Genomic DNA, 6,000 nt, shown 5'->3' on the forward strand with positions numbered 1-6,000 from the left:
TAAAACTGCATTATAACCCCTTATTTTACCATATTCCTGTCACATGCTTTGTTTTTGGATAGTGTTATGTGGCAGCATGGTGGTTAGCACTGAATCCACCATCTGGCTGTGGAGCATGCATGTCACACAGTCCAAATACATGCAGTTACTGGGGTTAGGTTAAGGGAGAGCAAAGAATGAGCGATAACTTCACTCAGATGGAGAAAGATGTAAGAAAGAGGTAGAAACGTCCTCCAAGGAGCTACTTTTACTTTCTTACTTTGAGTAGATTTCAGAGCCTGTACTTTTTTACTTTTACTTGAGTACAGAAGTTGAACCAGTACTTCTACTTTTACCAGAGTAGTTTTTAACACAAGTACTTGTGCTTCTACTTAAGTACAGAATGTCAGTACTTTGGCCACCACTGCAAACTTGAGACCTCTCTCTCTCTCTCTCTCACAAAGTGCAAAGTGCAGGCCATGTCTGCGTCTGAAGACCAAGTCTCGTGTGTGGTCTGTCACACAGTTGTTGGCAACCTGGGAAAACATTTGAAAAACACCCATAAAATCAAACACCCTGAGGGGCGTAAAATTTTGATCCATTTGTGCAAAGGGCGGATAAATGTGAGGTGTTGCCCTGCTCCATTCCCGGGTGCAATTATGTACCCGGGAAACATTTGGACCAGTGTTACGTCGAGTTGCGTGTCCCCATCGGATACCGTTCCCCCTGTGTTAATCTGAGGGAACTTTTCCTGATGGCCAAATAACAGCCATCAGATACCTTTCCCCCTGTAATATACTGGGGGAACGTATCCTAATGGCACCTTAAAAACCATCAGATACCGTTCCCCCTGTGTTAAACTAGGGGAACGCATCCTGACAGCCATCAGATACCGTTCCCCCAGTTTATTAAAGGGGGAACGGTATCTGATGGCTGTCATTAGGTCATCAGGATGCGTTCATTTGCAAAAAGTGGGACAACTTCGCCAAAACACGTTGTTTGAGCTTTCACGGTGTCCGTAGTTCTCTTGCGCCGCAAGCACGCCGGTCTGGTTACGAGCGCTGAACAAGCACGCGCGTTTTTTGCCGCGTGGGTGGCGCAGAGACGCTGGGGAAACCATATCTGATGGGGAAACGCGACTCGACGTAACACTGGCATATCGACCGCTCCCACATAGAGCTCTCTGCACACTCTAAAATTTGACAAGTTGACCTTACTTAAGAAAATCTTGGAAACCGATTGCCCTGAAAAATGTAAGTAAGTATAAATGGACTAGCTCTTATATAGCGCTTTTCTACTCAGTCAGAGCACTCAAAGCCCTTACACAACATGTTTACATTTACCCATGCACTCACATTCATACAAGCACTTCCATGTTTATACTAAGCTAAGTGCTTTTAATTAACTAGCATTCACACACATTCATACTCTGACAGGATGGTCGGAGAGCAACTTGGGGTTAAGTATCTTGCATGTAGCCTGGAGTAGCCAGGAATCGAACCGCTGACCTTCCGATCAGTAGGTGACCTGCTCTACCTACTGAGCTACAGCCACACATAACTATTAAGTCTTATGTTTGTTTACTTAACATATACTTGTTCAGTGTACTTAAGACCTTGTTGTGTCAACTTAATCGTGTTAAGTTAAATTAACTTAGTTTAGTGAACTTGTTTCAACTCAGAAATAGGAAGTAAATTAACCTGTTCTTAACTTAGCTACATCAAGTTAGTCCAACTTACATGAACAGTACAGTTTACTTAGCAGACTCTAGGAAACCGATTGCCTTAAATGAATGAAGTAACTACAACAAAACATGATGAGTTCACAAGGTTCAGTGTTTTATTTTTAACAAAATACTATCCTCAGCTTCTTAACAAAAGGCCAATGTGGCCACACATGAACAAATACAAAACTAATCACGTTTTTACCCTTCCACAGGGTTCAATAACAGTAATACCAGAAAGATGCTTAAGTCAGCTTACAGGCTGAATGAGCAGCAACTGAAACAGTTTATTTTGAACTGTAACAAGTAGGCACTCTAGCACTGTAACATTTAAAAAAAAAAGTGATTTAAGTAGTTATATATGGAGGACAGATTCTGACATACTTGGCAATAAACATAGAAATAAATAAATAGCTTGATGAAGTAATCCATGTGCCAAACATTGCATCCAACAAAAAAAAATAAGAACTTTACCAACTTATTTGATAATACAGTGCAACAGTGCAAAAAAAAATCAAATTAAAATATGATAGTAAGTTAAAAAAATATCATATTAAATGAATACACAATATGAAAAAACATAGAAATACAAGTAATGGCATAAAAAAAGAAACCAGACTGAGCATCAGCCTCTGAATGAAGTCAAAGGTGTTTTTTAGGCATTTTGGACAGTCAAGATGAAGGGCACAGGTCAGTCCAAATATGAGGCAAACAGCATGATCAGTGTCAACCATGACAATTGTACCTTCCAGAATGATAACATGCTGGATGCTTCAAGGTGAAGAGCATTCGGACCTGGTTGCTGACTGACTTCAGGAATAACAGGCAATAATCCCACAGGAACCTGGGTGAAGTCTGCCACGGCATCTGAATCCTGTGGATATTAAGAAAAAAAAAAAGAGAAAAAAGAATGGGGTGAAAATCTTGATTTCCAAGTGCAGAACCTCTAACAAACCAAATTGCAATATGTACAAAAGAGGCATTGTAGCAGTCTCTTTCATCACCCCCGAGGAAAACCAAGAGACATCGCAGGACAGCAGTCCTCATGGGAACAACATCATTAGTCTACAAGAAGGGAAAAACAATAAGAGTAAGCAAAAGCATCTTCTGAAGAAAATGAATCACCTTCTTCACAATAAGTGATACAAAATAATTGTTCAGCTCGTTGAGAGCACTTATTTAGTGGAATGCATTGCATTTTTTTCTTCCATGCTTCCATGTCCAGAGCATTATAAGCAAGCAAAGTCGTAAAAAAACAAAGAACGGCTCCCACTGGCCACTTTTCCACCGGCGGATTTCTGGTGCCAGTATTTGAACCGTTCAGCAGTTTTTCCACTCGAGGTTTGTTCCTGAACGTCACATTACCCTCCATGACCGAGTGAAATTAAGGCTACACGAATGTTAGCAGGCCTGGTTTACGCTTACAAATATGCTAACGTACTGCATTTGAAATACAGGTAATTAATGTTAAGAGCTCTTATCATGGACAAAACATTAAAGGCTCTCAAGTAAAATACAGTACATGGCAGTTTTAGCTAATATTGGCCCCATAAGCCCATGCTAACATTAACATTAGTCTGCAAATACGTTTATGCATCATCATGCAAAACTAGCCTGTAACAATACATTGAATAATAAAGTCATACATGACACATAAAAATATAATGAAGATGAACAGCTCACCTTTAGAGAAGATCAGCTTCTTCCAATGTGTAAGTCCACAGGGTTTCTGGAAGCTTCCCGCACTTCTGTACTGCGCATGCGCACTGCTGAACTCACTCCAGCATTCACTCCGGTAACAAAAATATTCAAGTCCAGTTTACACACTAGAACTTAGTCTTGTACCTCTCTCAGGCTAAACATGTACATTACTCACATTGCTTGAGTTAAATCAACAGTATAGTGAGACTTCAGTAAAGCACACAAACATAATTTAAGTAAGAATAGGTATTACCTTTTAGAGTGCAGAAGCAAAGAATCGCTTTTTAAAGCATGCAAAGATCTTACAAGCTCTGACAAGAGCTTGGCCAAACCAATCCTCAGCCTCCCATGGTCACAACTTTGGACCTGGAAGAGATACCGGTTCCCGAATATGAAACAACAGAACCCCAGCAGGAGCCTGGGCCCGTCTGTGGGACAGAATCTTGAGTTGAACTTTTTAACAGGTAACATATTGTGTCACCATTGTGCATTCTGCTCTTACTTTGAATGTGTGTTTTTGCTTGACTTCTGTGTTTCCAGGGTGGTTTCTGTTTTCAGGGTTTCCGTGGGGTGGTGAAAGGTAGTAAAAGGTAACAAACAGAATTTGACTTGGTAGTAAATTCATCACCCCTTCAATCAGGGGTGCAGCTATATACTTTCTGAGGTGTATGCGGACACATTTTTAGCCCCCCCCCCAAAAAAAAAAAAAAAAAACAGGGGTGGGGGTGGTAATGCTAATTAGCAAGCTAATACTAACCCCTAAAAGCTGCTCCCGCTTGTTAATTGAGTGAAGGGGCCTACACATGTAACCAGAAAGCACATCTAAAGCATAATCACAGTCTTTGTGAACCTGTAGTTACATTTCTCGAGGTGCATGTCATTTTTCTTGAAGGCCTTTCACAGCTCCACTGGTGCTGAAAACTAATGTTTGACTATGGCTTTCTGAATACAGCTATCGATTATTTCCAGAATCGAGTATTGTATCGATTATTCCATCAATTAATCAAGTAATCGGATAAGAAATAATTTTTCGTACTAACAATTCATCTGCACATTTTAAGATTAAGATTAAGATTAAGATAGTGTTTATTTGTCACATGCACAGTTATACACAGTACAATGCACAGTGAAATGTATTTTGTACCTGCAACCATATATACACACACATATAAATAAGAAGAATAAAAATAAAAAAAGTAATTCACACTATACACTATACTCTATATACTATACACTATACACACTTTTATAAATTATAATATTTACATTGTGCAATAATGGTCCAGTTAGGGCTCAGAGTTGAGCAGACGGATGGCTTGTGGGTAAAAACTCTTCTTCAACCTTTCAGTCTTAGCCCTCAGGCAGCGGTAACGCCGGCCTGATGGGAGCAGGAAGAAGAGAGAGTGTCCGGGGTGGCTGGGCTGTTTTAGGATCTTCATGGCCCTCAGCCTGCACTGCTTGGTGTAAATGTCCTGCAGGTTGGGGAGGGTGGTTCTGATGGTCCGTTCAGCTGAACGAACCACCCTTTTTAGGGCCATGAAGTCCTGCTTGGTGCAGTTTCCCATCCAGGTGGTGATGCTCCCACGCATGATGCTCTCGATGGTGCAGGTGTAAAAGTACCTGAGCACCTTGAGTGGGAGCTTGAAGTCTCTCAGCCGCCTGAGGAGGTAGAGACGCTGTCTGGCCTTCTTCACAGTGATGTTTATGTGATGAGTCCAGGACAGGTCCTGTGAGATGGTCACTCCCAGGTATTTGAAAGTGTCCACTCTTTCCACCTCAGCACCACTGATGACAAGTGGATGGTAGTCCCTCTGCTGCTTCCTGCTGAAGTCCACGATCAGTTCCTTCGTTTTGCTGACGTTGAGCAGGAGGTGGTTCTCCTGGCACCAGTTCTCCAGGCGGGAGACCTCTCTCCTGTAGGCTGTCTCCTCATTGTGAGAGATTAGTCCCACAACAGCAGTGTCGTCAGCAAACTTGATGATGACGTTGGACTCTGACGTGGCCTCGCAGTCATGGGTGTACAGTGAGTACAGCAGAGGGCTGAGCACACAGCCTTGGGGGGATCCAGTGTTGAGGGTGAGGGAGGATGAGGTGAGGTGACCCACTCGTACCACCTGTGGTCTGCTGGTCAGGAAGCTGTGAACCCACCTGCACAGGGATGGGCCCAGGCCCAGGTCCAGCAGCTTAGAGACCAGCCTGGAGGGAACTATGGTGTTGAATGCTGAGCTGTAATCTACAAACAGCACTCTCACATAGTTCCCCTTACCAGTGTCTATGTGTGAAAGGGTCTTGTGGAGGAGGAAGGATATGGCGTCATCTGTGGATCTGTCTGGCCGGTATGCAAACTGTAGTGGGTCGAGGGTGGTGGGCAGTGAGGAGGTGATGAATGTCTTGATGAGTCACTCAAAACACTTTATCACCACAGAGGTGAGCGCTATGGGCCTGAAGTCATTGGGGCTGCTGGGGTGTGGTTTCTTTGGGACAGGGACTATGATGGACTTTTTAAAGCAGGTGGGAATCACACACAGTTTCAGTGAGAGGTTGAATATCAGTGTAAACACAGGTGCCAGCTGGTCAGCGCAGGTCTTAAGGACACG

The 6,000-nt window shown here is 42.8% G+C and overlaps 1 long non-coding RNA gene across 1 annotated transcript; it reads right to left on the reverse strand.

Moving 5' to 3' along the window:
• Window positions 1-1,911: 1,911 nt before the first annotated feature.
• On the reverse strand, window positions 1,912-3,446 carry LOC115789717 (uncharacterized). The gene is made up of 3 exons (XR_004020719.1): window positions 3,386-3,446; window positions 2,675-2,767; window positions 1,912-2,576 (listed from the first exon to the last, which is right to left on the reverse strand). It is a non-coding gene; the product is annotated as an uncharacterized LOC115789717 (long non-coding RNA).
• Between the last annotated feature and the right edge of the window lie 2,554 nt (window positions 3,447-6,000).

Source organism: Archocentrus centrarchus, chromosome 1, assembly GCF_007364275.1.
Source record: "Archocentrus centrarchus isolate MPI-CPG fArcCen1 chromosome 1, fArcCen1, whole genome shotgun sequence".
Lineage (NCBI taxonomy): Eukaryota > Metazoa > Chordata > Actinopteri > Cichliformes > Cichlidae > Archocentrus > Archocentrus centrarchus.